The following is a 15,857-nucleotide window of genomic DNA, read 5'->3' on the forward strand; positions in this document are numbered from 1 at the left end:
AGGAGGATACGCATTTCCATCAACAAATCCTATAGATACAGCAGGTAAAAACTGGTATGAAACAAATGCAAAGGTTGTCAATACTCTATTGGGGAGTCTCTCACAATAGAATTTGTCAAGGTTATACAACTCAAAACCACCAAAGAAATATGGGACAAGATCATTCTAAGCTATGAAGTAGATGATCAGGTAAAACATGCAAAACTACAATCTCTCATAATTCAATATGAAACTCTCAGAATGCACAATGATGAAAGTGTAGCTAATTATTTCTTACATATAGATGAGATTTTTAATCGCATGAAAAACTTGGGTGAAGAGATAAAATAAGTTACTTTAGTTGAAAAGGTTTTAGGACCCTTGTCTTCTAAGTCTGAATCAAAAGTTTCTGCCATAGAAGAAAAGAAGAATCTTCAGAGTATTACTATGTCACAGCTACACGGAATCCTAACCGCTTTCGAAATGAGAAAAGGTGGTCCATCAGATATGAGAGAAGCCACATTCAAATCTCCAGGAAAAGGAGAACTCAATGAGTCAGGACATACGTCAGAAGGAGAGGAAGAATCAAACTTTTTCAAGAACCTTCATTGGGGTTTTGGAAGATTCAGAGGTAAACTACCTCTCAAATGTTTTGCTTGTGGAAGAGTAGGTCATTATGCTACCAAATGTCCTCACAAAGATAAGCTTGATAAAGGTAAGGAATTAGCAAAATTGAATAGAAAACAAAGTGTAAATAAGAAGAGCTACTATATGCAAGAAGACAGTGATGGTTTATCAAATAGCGATGAAGATGAAAATAGTAATGATTATAGACTTCTGATGGCTTTTGAATATGATGACTTCTTGGATGCTTTAGATGAAGATGGTCTCTATGAAGAAATTTCTAAACTTTAATTTTTTTTAGAAGAAAAGAGTATGATTATAGATACTCTTACATTCCAACTTGCTGAAAGGGAAAAACACAATGAAAAGTTAGAATGTGAAATTGTGGGTCTAAGAAAAGAAATTGAGAAAACAAAAGCTCTCAATCTTAAGTTTGCTAAAGAATCAAAAACTTTAGATGAAATTATCAAAGTGCAACATTCACCTCTGATAAAGACAGGTCTTGGATATACTGAAAATCCATCTCAAGCATAGAAGCCATCAACCTCCAAAAGCTATCTTGATGCAGCAAGGAGAAATTAACAGGTTGGCAATCGTTAGAAAAGGCTTAAAGTAGATCACCAGGTAAATCAGGTTCAATCTACTTCAAGGATGAATAGAAGCTATAACCAACCACAGGTAAATCATTCTCAATTTGCTTCAAGAATGAATGTTAATGAAAACTACAATCATCAGGTCAGTAGATTCGATAATCGCAGGAATTTCTTTAATGGCCAATGGCTTTCATTTCATAACTTTGGACACAAAGCTACTCAATGTGTTGCTTACAATAACATCATGACTAGAGAAGCACGAAATCATGGAAATGCGACTGGGATCATGAAAAGGACCTACAATAAATTTTTTGTTCTTGAAAATGAAATAGAATGCTCTATCTGTAACAACTTTGGTCATGAAGACTTTGAATGGAGGAGTAAATTTCGGCAAACATCTCAGAAGGAGCAAGCTTCATTGGGTCCCAAAACATGGAAAAAGAAAGAACCATAATCCGAAAGATGTGGTATAGCCTTATATGCAGAAGGATAAGAAAATCAATGGTACATGAACAGTGGATGCTCGAAGAACATGACAAGTGATAAAGGAAAACTTCAGTCATATAGTGCCTTAGAAAACGAAAGGAAGGTCTCATTTGGAAATGACACCCCTGTAGTAATAAAAGGTAAAGGCTCTGTTCTCTTAAAATAAAAGGTCAAAGCTGGGAATGTTATGTATGTTCATTGTTTAAACCATAATCTATTGAGTGTTAGTCAAATGTGTGATCAAGGAAATGAGGTAGTATTTTGATCAAATGGATGTGTTGTTTGTGAGCTTGATACAGGAGAAACAGTGATAAAAGGCATAAGAACTCCAAATAATTTATACATACTCAAGGGAGGACATCAACAATGATATCTTAGCAAGAATGATGAACACTAGCTATGGCACAGAAGATTGGGGCATCTAAGCTTCCCTCAGATAAGGAAAGCATGCAAATTTTGGGTTGTACGCGATCTTCTTGACATCAAAATTCCAGAGAATACAATATGCAAATCATGTCAATTTGGTAAGCAAACCAGAACAAATTTCCCTCAGAAGGAAGGATCAGCTAGTAAGCTACTTGAACTTGTCCATACTGATTTATGTGGTCCATCAAGGAAAAAGTCACCTCATGGAGAAGAATACTTTATATTGTTCATTGATGACTTTTCTAGAATGTGTTGGATAGGACTTCTAAAGCATAAAGATAAAGCATTTGAAAAGTTAAAACCATTCAAAGCTTTGTTTGAAAACGAATGAGATCGCAAAATCAAATGCCTCAGATCTGATTGAGGAGGAGAATTTACCTCGGATGAACTCTTCAACTTCTATGAAGAACATGGAATAAGAATGGAATTCTCTACCACAATGACTCCTCAGCAAAAAAGAGCGGTAGAAAGGATGAACATAATTGTTCAACAAATGGCTTGTGCTATGCTAGATGAGTCTGGAACTCTTGCAGCCTTCTAGGGTGAAGCTGCATTTGTTGTGGTCACTATTCTCAACAAAACAAATGTTTGGGTAAACAGCACTCAAACTCCTCATGAACTTTGGTATGGTAAGACTCTTACTATAAAATACTTCAAAGTTTTTGGAAGTAAATGTTACATCAAAAGGACTAATGAAAAACTTAGCAAGTTTGAACCTAGAGCAGATGAAGGCATTCTCCTTGGTTACTCTTCCCGGAGTAAAGGATACGAGTGTTATAATAAAAGACTTGGGAAAATTTTTGAAAGTATTGATGTTGTGGTTGATGAAGCAGGCAAAAATCCAAAGCAGGTAAAAACTGAAGAGTGGGAAGAAGATGAGGATTATCAGACTAATGCTGAAGAAGAAGAAACCAATGAAGCACCAAAAGAGCAGATAGCAGTAGAAGAAAAGACTCCATCGAGATATGTTCAGAAAATTCATCCAGAGACTCAAATTTTGAGACAAAAAGAGTCAGGTGTGCAGACAAAAAGAACTATTACAGAAGCTTCAGGCTATCTAGCATTGCTTTCCTCCATCGAACTGCAAAATGTATATGAAGTATGCAAAGATGAATGTTGGCTCAAGGCTATGAATGAAGAGCTTAAGCAAATTGAAAAGAATAATGCTTGGGAATTAGTTCCTAGAGCTCATGATAAGAATGTCATAGGAACCAAATGGATATTCAAAAACAAGCTGAATGAAAATGGAGAAGTTATTAGAAGCAAGGCTAGACTTGTTTCTAAAGGGTATGCTCAACAAGAAGGTATATACTTTGAAGAAAATTTTGCAGCTATTGCTAGACTTGAAGCCATAAGAATGTTCCTTGCTCTTTATAGCTTTTAGAAGTTCAAAGTATATCAAATGGATGTGAAATCCAACTTTCTTAATGGAGACCTAGAAGAAGAAGTATATATTGAGCAACCAGATGGATTCATCCTTGGAAATGATACAAAACTTGTATGCAGACTCAAAAAGGCTCTTTATGGTCTAAAACAAGCTCCAAGGGCCTGGTACTATCGTCTTGACAAATAGCTTCATCGACAAGGGTTTTCAAAAGGATCAGCTGATAGCAATCTATATATAAAAATTGGCAATGATAAATTGCTAATACTTGTTGTGTATGTTGATGATTTAATTTTTGGTAGCAATGAAGAAGCCATGAGTCAAAACTTTTCTTTGGTAATGCAAAAAGAATTTGAAATGTCCCTCCTTGGTGAACTCACATATTTTCTTGGTTTACAATTTCAACAAAATAAAGATGGTATTTTCTATCGCAAACCAAGTACCTCAAGCAGATCTTGAAGAAATGTGGCATGGAAGATTCTAAACAAGTATGTACCCCTATGGTAACAGGATGCAGCCTCAGCGTAAATGATGAATCAACAGTAGTACATCAACCAACCTACAGATCCATAATTGGTAGTTTGCTCTATCTAACAGGTACCCAACCAGACATCATGCATGCAGTGGGAATAGTTGGAAGATTCCAAGCAAATCCAAAGGAAGCACACCTTCAGGCAGTCAAAAGGATTTTAAAATATCTTCAAGGAAGAAAAAGCTTTGGTTTATGGTATCCTAAAGATACAGATCTTACACTTCACGCATATACAGATGTAGATTGGGCAGGAAGTGTGGAGGACAGAAAAAGCACTAGTGGTGGTGCATTCTTTATGGGTTCCAGATTAGTGTCTTCATTCAGCAAGAAACAAAGTTCAATTACATTATCTACAACTGAAGTAGAATATGTGGCTGTTGCATCTTGCTGCACACAACTCTTTTGGATGATGTAAACATTGCAAGACATTCAAATCACATGTACTCCACCCATCACCATTCTATGTGATAATACAAGTGCAATCAGTATTTCAAAGAATCTAGTCATGCATTCCAAGACCAAGCACATACCTATCAAATATCATTTTCTCTGGGAACAAGTGCTTGAACAAAAGGTCAAATTGGAGTATGTTCCCTCCAACGAATAGTTTGCTGATATATTCACCAAACCATTGGCAAGAGAGACATTTGAATACCTCATACAGAAGCTGGGAGTAGTTGATGCATCATCTTGCTGTTGAAACCTATCTATTTCAGAGAAAAATGGTTGTACGCGAGTTTCATAAAGCATATCCGCGTACATACGTTGGGTGTTGTAGATACAATCACGTATATGTTGGTTTGAAGAATATCAGTGGGCCAAACTCAGGATGAAAAGAGTCTAATATGGGTCTGACAGTGATCATCTGGCACAGGTTCAAGAGGAGCATATACTTCTAATAATACATTGTTGGAATTATCTTAGAAGATTTTGGTACAAATTTCTCAACTGTTTTTGGTTCAGATGGAACAGGTGTAGAGGGAGATCATGGTTGCTGGTCTGGATGGTGATTGATAGATGTTGCTAATGATAGTTGTTGATGACTATCAGAGTCTTGTTTTCGATATTATGTCTCTATATCATGTATATCTTTTATTATCGAGGTCATGTAACGACCTAGTTTGTTTCCCCACTATGCCTGGGATGGGTGATGTAATGTTCTTGTTTTACAATGTATAAACTTTTGGTGTATCCCCACTTGGTTGGGTGGATGATTCAATCTTGGTATATCCCCACTTGGTTGGGAGATGGATGTCTGTATGAGCCTTTGGTGATAGGAAGGTCATTTATGATGTATAGAGTCATGTTCTTCTTGTAGAACATCTTTTTGCAGACCTTGCTTACAGTCAGGGGGAGCATGAACAGTATACTTCAGCATATCAGAAAAGTTCAACATGTACTCAGGGGGAGCATAACCCTTTGCCCTTAATGACAAAAGGGGAGACTGACTTGCGATTGCCATCAAGTCTAAAGGGGGAGATTGTTGGCATTATGACACAGGTATGGAACTATGACATAGGTGTTGTCCTTGATGGTGACTCACTTAGATGACAGATCATATTTCAGAATGAAAGAAAAAGAAGTATACGCAGGTTACCCTTGACCAAACCGCCTATATATGCGGTCTCGCAGACCAAAAGGTGTGTATGCGTATACATCACTTTCATGCAAGGAAAAGCGTGTACATGATGGAAAACTTGGTTTTGGTCTGTGGTATTTGGTCCCTGGTATTTTGACCCATGGTATTGTTCCAAGGTATCTTGACCGAAGTGCTGACCCTGGGTATTTGGTCCTAGGTATTACTTCTAAGTGGTTTTGGACCATGGTATTGAGTAAGGCTTAAGACTATTAAAGGAGAAGGAGATCATTAGGTAAAGGCACTCAAGTATTGAATATCTTATGAAGAGGAAGATCTATAATACTGGTCATTGGGTTAAGGTGCGTAGTTGGATTTGAATCAAGGAGGAACCTGAGCGCTTGAAGAAGGATAAGTTCTATTGATGGGTCAAGATATTTAGGCTTGAAGAGAAGTATCTTTGTGTGGTTTTGATCCTTTATAATTGTCACGTGTTGTAATCTGTAATATGATGATTTGGGTATAACTGATGTCTGAATAGTTGTAAAGGTTAATTCAGCTTTTACAAATCTGTACATAGGTTCAGTATAGCAAAGGCATGTATACATGTTGGTTCAGCATTTCAAAATAGAGAATACGCAGGTCTACATTCAGATAACAGTGTATGAACGCAGGTTCGACACATTGAAGTAGTGTACGTCTCATAAAATATGTTTTGGCTACTTCTATTTGTTGTTGCAGTGTTCTGGGTTCTGCATTGGGTTCTGGTTACTATTACTATGTTCTAGTTATAGCATTCAGAAAAGTGATTGTTTGATTTAGTTTTGGTTGGTGGAAAGGAGATTGATTGATGGAAATATATTTGATGTTTGATTAATGTTATTGATGGGTCTAGTATGAAAATTTATAAAACATGGTCCCTGGAAGAAAAGAGAAGGTTGTAGCCTTCTGTAGGTCAGCACCTACGTACTAGTACATCAGCTAGTACAAGAGCTAAGGGGGTTGTAGCTCCCTTCCAGGAGAAGATGGAGAACGATAGAAGGTTATAGCCTTCTGCAGGTAGAAGCCCTCGTACTCATATAAGACTGCACCACTATAGAAATATTGTAAAAAGAAGTTTCTTATTAAAAGAAGATAGAGACAAATTGTAGCAGGTGGTTTTCACCCACATTGGGTTTCCACCTTGTATCTTGTGTTCTTGTGTGCGATTGTCTGCTCTGTTTTTACTGTACCTAGTTACTGTTATATGGATCTAATACACAGATTAAAGATCAACATCTGATGAATTAACTAAATTATAAGTCTGCAGGATAAACACTATTTTTCTTAACAACAATTGCATGTATATGTAAGTTTCATTAACTAAAGTAGCGTATACAAATTTGATTGTGAAAAGAAATATTATTGACTTGCTAATACTGATTCACCCCCCTCTCAATATTATTTCCAACAATCTTCTGCCTTCGTCTTCTTATTTAGGCTATACTTTGATAAAAACATTTACGAATGCCTAGGAATAATATGGAGAATGTTTGGAAGAGTAAGAGGCTCCTGGGCCATCCAGTCCCAATATTGGTTAGCCATGTTCTCACATCTATGTTCCTCATCTTTATCAGATACTGAGGAATAGTCTCCTTCACCCTCTAGGTTTTCAAAGATGTTGTTAGAAAGAACAATATCATCCATGTACATGTCGTTAAGAGGTGGAATATTATCTTAACGTACTATTTCTTCTATGGATTTGTCTAAATATTCAAGGGTGGAAAAGACCAAATCTTCCACTATATAAACTAATATATTGTTATTGGTTATTTCTTTCTTCTCCAGAAAATGTTGGAGATTCTGCACTTGAGGGATTAATATGATAGCATTTTCATACCAATGGGTTATAGGTCGAATCTCCTCGCTCTTCTCGTAGGTAACCTCGCAGGTAAATTTTGGGTAAGACTAAGAAGATCCCCCTATTGCAAGGATTAGAGTTAGAATGGTGGTTGGAATGTTTCTACCTTGTCAAAAACATGAATAATTTGAGGGCATTTCGTTATCATCCATAAAAATATGGTGGCCCTCCTTCTAGCACTAGAATGTTGACAGTGCTAGATATTGCTAACATACAGAGGATCTTCCTGACATAATGTCCCAAGTAGACCTCACACTGTTTTATGTAGGAATCCTGTAGAGAATACAAAATTACCATCATGCACTTAAACATATTCCTTGGCTTTAAATCTAGACATGAGAGAGAAGCATAAATTTCCTTTTGAATGAGAAAGTTAGTGTGCCTTGTGAATGCTCAATTTCATATATATGATGGTTCTCTTTCCACGATGGGAGAAAATAAAGTGAGCCTCTTGTAGAGAAGTAATAGTAATACGCTAATGGATACACATGTAAATGAGAAAGACTTATTTAACATCAAGAAAAATAGTTCACAAGGATGTGATGATCATTATAAAATTACAACAAATTTCCAACAAGAAGCACTAAAGTCACTGAAATAGTTCACTTATCCCAGTATAGATGAAAGAAAACATGAAACATAAACATTCAAAGAATAGTATTATAAATATTCATAATCCATGTGTGAAAATTTGCTAGCCTGGAAGGCTTCAATATTAAGCAAAAGTACCAAGATACATAAATACAATGAACATAGCTAGCTCCAATAGTGGAGTGTTAATAGCGCTACCTGCTCCCCAAAACTACTATTTTTTTCTCTCTAATGTAGTGTTGGAGAAGCTAGGTTAAAATTCCTTTACATGAGAAATGAGGATCTATTTATAACTTAGATAATGACCTTTCACATCCTCATGACTCTTGACTTTCCAACTTGTACTAACCTTTGGACATCTACAACGTTTGGGATACTAAATGAATTTTTTAATTACATATGAATTTTGGTATTACATGTCCGTTGGACTTCCATGACTCTTTAGTTCATACATGATTCATGGAATTCAACTTATCTTCCTTTACAATGATTACAATAATACATGGTGACTTCCACATCATCGTGTGATGAAAACATGACCTATCACTATCATTGATGAGTAGGACTAATGGTGACTAATGATATGGACTTTCATTAGTGGTGACATGCCTATCACTTGTATCTTTGTTCTTCAGGTAGCTTCGATCGTGGATGCCTCTACACTCTAAAGGTCTTTGATCGAATGGATACTTTGGGAGGTTTTATCTTTAATATTCAAGTGGGTTATTTGTTCTTCCCATCCTTCCTTTGTTTATTCTCTTTGTTTGATCTTATTCATATGTGTTAACCACGATGTTTTTGGAATAACTATATCTGCACTCACTAATGACAAGAAACTATTAGCCTAAAAATCTAATATTTTACCATGTTTTATGCATATTTTCTATTCCTACCTTTTCAGTGTGCTTAAAATGGGTTAAAGGGGATTTAGGGTGCATGGGCACACTTTCAAAGGTTAAACGACTGAAGAGGAAATGGTTCGGGGCTTTGACATGTGTTCATGCATGCAAGACAAGGAGGTAGTGAAGGCCAAGTGCATGGTACGAGTCCGAAGGATAAAGGGGAAAGCTTTGAGATTCCCCAATGTGTTGTGTGGTCAAGGGAGATATGAATGGCACAGGGAACACTCCTGAAGGCTTCAGGCCTTCGAGGTGTGCTCATGCACTCAGGAGGCCCAAGAGGACACTTGGAACAAGTTTGAAGGCTAAAGGAAATAGCTTCATGCCTTCGAAGTTTGATCATGTGCTCAAAGGGTCTATAGGGAGCATATAACATTGGGGAAGGATGAATGGTGGAGCTTAAGGCCTTCATGGTATGCCTACAAGCTTAAGGAGGTTGCACTTATTCGAGTCGAAGGAGTGTGCTCAAGGAAGACATTGTGCATAAGAGGGCATAGTTTGGAGCAAGGAAGGGGAAAGAGGCTTAAGGATTTCACCTTGCTCCCTTGGACGGCACATGGAATGCTTCCAAACAATGAAGGATTCCCAATCAAGGCAATACAGTGCTCTCATGCACTCTTCGCTTCAATGAGTTTTCTTTGAAGCTGCAAATATGTCTAAGTCTAAGATATGGGGCAAGGGGTGAACAAAATGAGTTTAAATATAAAACCATGTGTGACACATACCAACTCATCGAGAAAACTTAGAAAAACTTGAAAAATAATAAATACACATCAAAATTACATTTTCTACATGTTTTCCAAGTATATCATGTGATGTATCTTCGACTACGACCCAAAAGTGTCATTTTATGAAAACAAAGATATTATGTCCATGAAATGCACTTAAATATGTTCTATCCAATGCAACAACACTTGAAACCATTCAGGGACACTTTAAGTACATAGAGTAACATGAAACAACATTTGATGATCAAAGTGACACTAGGTATGATAACAATAATAGGCTCAAAAAATTGAATGTAGTGAAATTTGGAAGGGTGTTGTAGAAGCGACAATTGTCCCTTAAAAGTAAGTACAAAGTTAGACTCTCAAATTTAACTAATCTACTCATTATTTGTGGAAGAGCCAACATATACAAATAAAACTAGACAAATCTTCATAAAAATATAATAAAGTAATTAAAAAATAAACCAAGTATGTGATATGTATAGTTAACACTTTTTAAATATTCCAATAATTTTTAAGAATTTTTTTATATCGAAATTAATGATTGCATCTATGAACGCTCTCCATTTAATATGGAATTATTGTAGTAATGTTACGTAAACAATAAAATAAAATAAAAAATTATAATGTGTGTGTGTGTATGTGTGTGTAGAATGAAAGCACAAGAAATCCCAAAGTATTTCTTCACATTTTGTGGATGGTAAATTGTATAAATCACTTTCCCTCATTATAGGGATTTTCTCGAGGGGAATTGAAGAGAGTGGAACCTATGATCAACCATAATTACGAACAATATCAAAACAATTCACCTCTAAATCTACACCATTTGAGGTGTCCCTTGGGGCTATCATTATAATTAATAGTTATTAATGTTGGTTGGATAATTAAATTTTAAATTTTAAAATAAAAAATGTAGAGTTTAAATTATTTCAAATAAAATTAAAATTAAAAAAATTATAAGAAGCTATTGCTTATAAATATTGTTAATATAGTTTAGGTAAAATTGAAGTCTTTGAGTCAATTTACCATTGGTATTTTTTTGGCTACAGGTTTTGACAACCCATGGTTTTACGAGTGGTATTCTTATGTAATATAGCTTACTTAAAAGAATGAAGACACCTTTGTAATTTTCCTTTCACCATGTATCATCAATGCAATAAAATAGTTTCAGTGAATATATATATATATATATATATATATATATATATAAAGAGAGAATCAGCGTAGATCCATTATGTAGCAAGCATCTACAACAATCAAATATCTCAAGTTTTTGCAGTAAAAAAAAAATTGCCTCTTTAGAAATTTGATCACTCTCGGACACTTGATAGATCAAATGTTAAAATAGATCTAAACTAGTGTATGAACATTTCCATTTTACAACTTTAATATTTCATTTATGGAATCTATTATTTAGTAAAAACTAAAAAGCATATCTAATAATTAAATAAAAAAATAAAGCGTATTATATTTTGAAATATAATAATAAAATGATCAATCCAAAGTGTTTAAACTTGGAATAAAGTTTATTTAAAAATCATTACCACTATAAATATAAGCCCAAAAAATGTTGTGATTTTATGAATGAAGATATTGTATTATTCATATGTACCTTTCAAAATATGCGACATAAAGATTAAACCTTACCTAGAAAGCACATCATTTCTATATATTTCAACTGTGAAATTCAAAATGTTTATGCGAGCATGGAACTGTGAATTAATATTTTTTATCGAATGTAGAGGGGAAATGAAAAGCATTTATAACATTTTTCAAAGTTGATTTTCCCCGCATTTCGCCTTAGTTACAACTCGCTGACTAGTTGAATATAAGGAATCGATGATCTAATTTTGTAATGCATCCAAGAAGTAAATGAAACAATTTGAATCATTATTTATTATTTTTTTCATGGTGTGTAGCCCTTTGACATATTTTTAAGGAAAAAAAGATGGTTTGGTTAATTGGAACAAGTTTTTGGTTTTTCACAGGTTGTAATGCATCTAAGAAGTAAATGAGACAATTTGAATCATTATTTATTATTTTTTTCATGGTGTGTAGCACTTTGACATATTTTTAAGGAAAACTAAGATGGTTTAGTTAATTGGAACAAATTTTTTGTTTTTCACAGGTGGGAAACCTACTATAACTCAGTTGTCAAACCAGTAGTGAGGACAACTAAACCATCTCTATCTACTAACCACAAATGAAAATTGACTCATCACCATTATACAAAAGAAACCACACCACCTGGAATAACCTATTGGTGGTCTATAAAGGGGAAAACTTTCACTCGTGCTATATGCCCCTCTGATCCGAGGAAGACAAGCTTTTAGCCAAGAAGAAGCAGTTTTAGGGCATACATTGGAACAAGTTATATCTATTCGCTGAAGAAAAATGAGAATATATATATATATATATATATATATATATATATATATATAATTTTTTTATTGTTTATATATTTTATCATTTATTTTTATATAGGAGGACAATATTGTAGTGTGTAAATGTTTTTAAACATTTAAAGGTTTTTTAAATTAATAATAAAACGTTATAAGTGATAATAATAATAAAATTCAATTTGTTATATTGTAATTTTTTTTATAAAGCATTTTAGTCCCTCCAAGTCAGGTTATAAATTATTCTTTGGGAACAATTGATAAATAATTATAGTGTACATTGGTGAATGCTAAATTAATAGTGGCTGATAGGAAAATTATCCTATAATCTCGCTTTGGAAAGAACTAATAAAATGAAATGTGAATGGATAAGTAAATTGATTTCTCAAGCAAAAATACTTGCATAAAATTTGGTGGGTAGTAACCACTAGTAAGTCTACGCAGTTACAATTTTACTCCTATATAATAGCTAAGGAGAAAAATAAATAATGGTGGGATGTTATTTACATCTTATTCTTGTCATTTATTTAAGAAAAACTTTCTTTAATTATGGTGGGAAGTAATTAATGGCAAATTTGTTATTTACTATGAGTATAAAATACTTAAATTTTCATCTGAGAAAAAATGTTCACTTACCTGAAATGTTTTCTTCTTGAAACTATAAACTAGTTCTGATTGACTACATTCTTATTATTCCTACTTTCCATCTTTCAACATTGTTAGCCACTATGCATTCAAATGAGGTAATAAAAAGCAACTATCATTGACATGTGCTTGGGGCTTAACACTCCACAAGTCCCAATGATTGATATTAGAGAAAGTTACTATTAATATTGGAGAGAAAAAGAGATAAGGTATGAATTTTATTACAATAACTCGAGTTAAAGATTTGAATGGTCTATAGTTTCAACCAATTTTCATACAAAAAGATGGAAAAATAGCTAGTGTGACAATATGAAAAGTAGAAACAAATAGTTTGATATTGATCACAAGGAAGGCTATTTGTAATTGACTATCTTTTTATTATACCTGTCTCACACGTGGTATTATTAGATTTCTATTTTGATCGGGTATTACTTTGTTTTTTATGAGGATATTTTACTGTTTTTCCATAGTTTAACATTATGGATCGAATTTGACTAATTCTTATTAATATTTAAAATTATTTATTTGCAATAAGATTGGTTCAGGTATTATTCTATAACGGTTGTTATTGTAGTCTTTGCATAACACAATGCTTGTTAAATTTTAGACTTCTCTATGTTGTTTCAATTACTTTAGCCCAATTCAATTCTTCAATTAGAAATCTTTCATGAATAATTAATATTTCCAATTACCAACAATAATTGAAGCTGGAAAGGTAAATGCATTGACAAAGGTGACAATCAACTCATCAAGAGTAGACACTGGATTTTCAGTCAATGATTAGGGAAAACAAACTATGGGGAAAGCCCAGTATGGGGAAAACCATTTTAAAGTATTTTAATAAGATTATCATAAAATGTTTAGTAGAGAGTATAATGATCCAATATAAAATAATCAAAAAAATTAACCCAACAACATTTAGAAATATGTTCCTAGCGTCAGTCTAGATTAGAGACAACTTTCCTTGTATGTGGTCAATTTTTGTCAACTGCAGTCAAATGTCAATTTAAAACCCTATATCTAAACCGAATGGAGGACGAGGTATGCATGAATTTGAGAGGTTAAAATCACATGGATGAGCTTCTTTTCCTGTTTTTATAGCAAAAAATTTCCTATGTCATCCCTGCGGTCGGAAACCAAAACCCTAACACACATGCGAGCTTCAGAACCAATAATTTCGGACTTGTACAAACCAATTTCCTCGACCTAGCCTCACACTTGTGTGAACCAATCAATGAAGAAGAGAAGAATAACATTCTTGATTATTTTCCAAACGATCTTGAGGTCACTTGTATTTATAGGATTCCAAGTTTTTCCATTTTCGTTTTAGGGTTGACTTGTCCTTTTGTGTACATGTGAGATTTTATTCAAAAATACACTTTCCCTTGTCCAAATTGAGTGCTTAAAAAATCAAAATTAGTCCTCTCAAAAAGTGTAATCTCATCCGATGGTTGGAATTTAACACTGAGTTGCAAAATTAACATTCTCTCTCATCTAGGGATAAATTCCAACTACATCATGTAATAATGTGATGTCATATCATGTCCCACCACTACTCAACTATATATGTTGAAACATTCTTCAATCTAAAGAAGAAGAATCATAAAGGGACATTATCTACCACCATCTCAGGACAATGAGTAAGGTCTTATGGCACACTCTCACTTCATGTCATCACATAGGGGAGCAAACATCTCCCACCCTATGTTGAGCAATAGGATTCATAGCATAGGGGAGCTAACATCTTCCACCCTATGTTGATTAATACAATATGTCAACCATCCTATTGCTCATTGATCTTCCTATAATGACCCTCAAGAGCCATGTATTAGAACACCTGCATCATAATTAACTTAGGTAACACACCTCCAAGCACTCTCTCAACCTGTTGGCCAAACAGGGAGCGATAATCCCAGCAAGCCTAACTTGATGGTATGATGCCAACTGGGTTACACTCTACATAGGAAAATATAGGGGAGAAACATCTCCGATCCTATGTGTAACAGATAGGGGTGATTCCCTATTTTCCATAGATCCGTCAACCACAAGAGCCCTCCATCTCAATTCCTCACCCTGGGATCTCATATAAGGGGGAAGAATGAGCTCAATGTTCTCGATTAGTGAAGCCCCTTATTAAGAGGGATCACATCCATCAGTCCAACATGATCTTTGAAGACCATGATCTTCCCTTTCATCAAATCCTTGGTGAGAATGTTTACAATCTTCTCATTTGTTGATATATGATGGAGTCTAACGGCTCCTCTCTACACCAAGTCTTTAATGAAATGATAACAAATATCTATGTTCATGGACTTGTCATGAAATATGATATTCTCCTCCATACATATCCCACTTTTGTTGTTGCAATATATTATTTTTGTATAGGACCTGCTCAAATATCTTTTCAAAGAGATTTCTCAACCAAACTTATTCATAGCTACCCATGCTAACAATAATGTACTCTACCTCAGGGGTACTTAGTGCTAAAAATTTCTGCTTCTTGCTCATCCAAGATATCATGGAAGATCTAAGGCTAAAAAAGCATCCAGATGTTCTCTTCCTATTGACAAAATTTCAGGCCGAGTCAAAATCAGTATATCCATGAAGTCGAACATCTCTATAATAATATATCAAACTAAGGGTGATTGTCCCATGCAAATATCTCAAAACGTGTTTGGCAGAAATCCAATGTACATGGAGAGGCTTGTTCATGAATTGAATCAATGTTTTTAGTGCATAACATATGTTCGTGTGGGTGTTGACTAAGAACGTCAGAGCCCCAGTCAACTATATATACTTAGATGGATTTTCCAAATCAGGTCCTACAACTTCTCCACATAACTTCTTGAAATTCATTTCCATCAGTGTGGGGAAGGAGTTGCATTCTTCCATTCCAAATCTCTCCAACAGCTTCATGACATATTTTCCTTATGAAAGGAAAATATCACTGGGCCTTTGCCACACCTCAATGCCTAGAAAGTAGTGTTTGAGTCCAAGGTCGTTCATCCTAAATTTAGAGGCTAACTCCCTCTTACACTCAATGATCAAGGATCAACATTGCTTCTTGTAAATCCCAGCTTTACAAAATAAATTAC

Source organism: Pinus tabuliformis, chromosome 9 (genome assembly GCF_031772625.1).
Source record: "Pinus tabuliformis cultivar Carrire ecotype Pingquan chromosome 9, CPIR1, whole genome shotgun sequence".
Lineage (NCBI taxonomy): Eukaryota > Viridiplantae > Streptophyta > Pinopsida > Pinales > Pinaceae > Pinus > Pinus tabuliformis.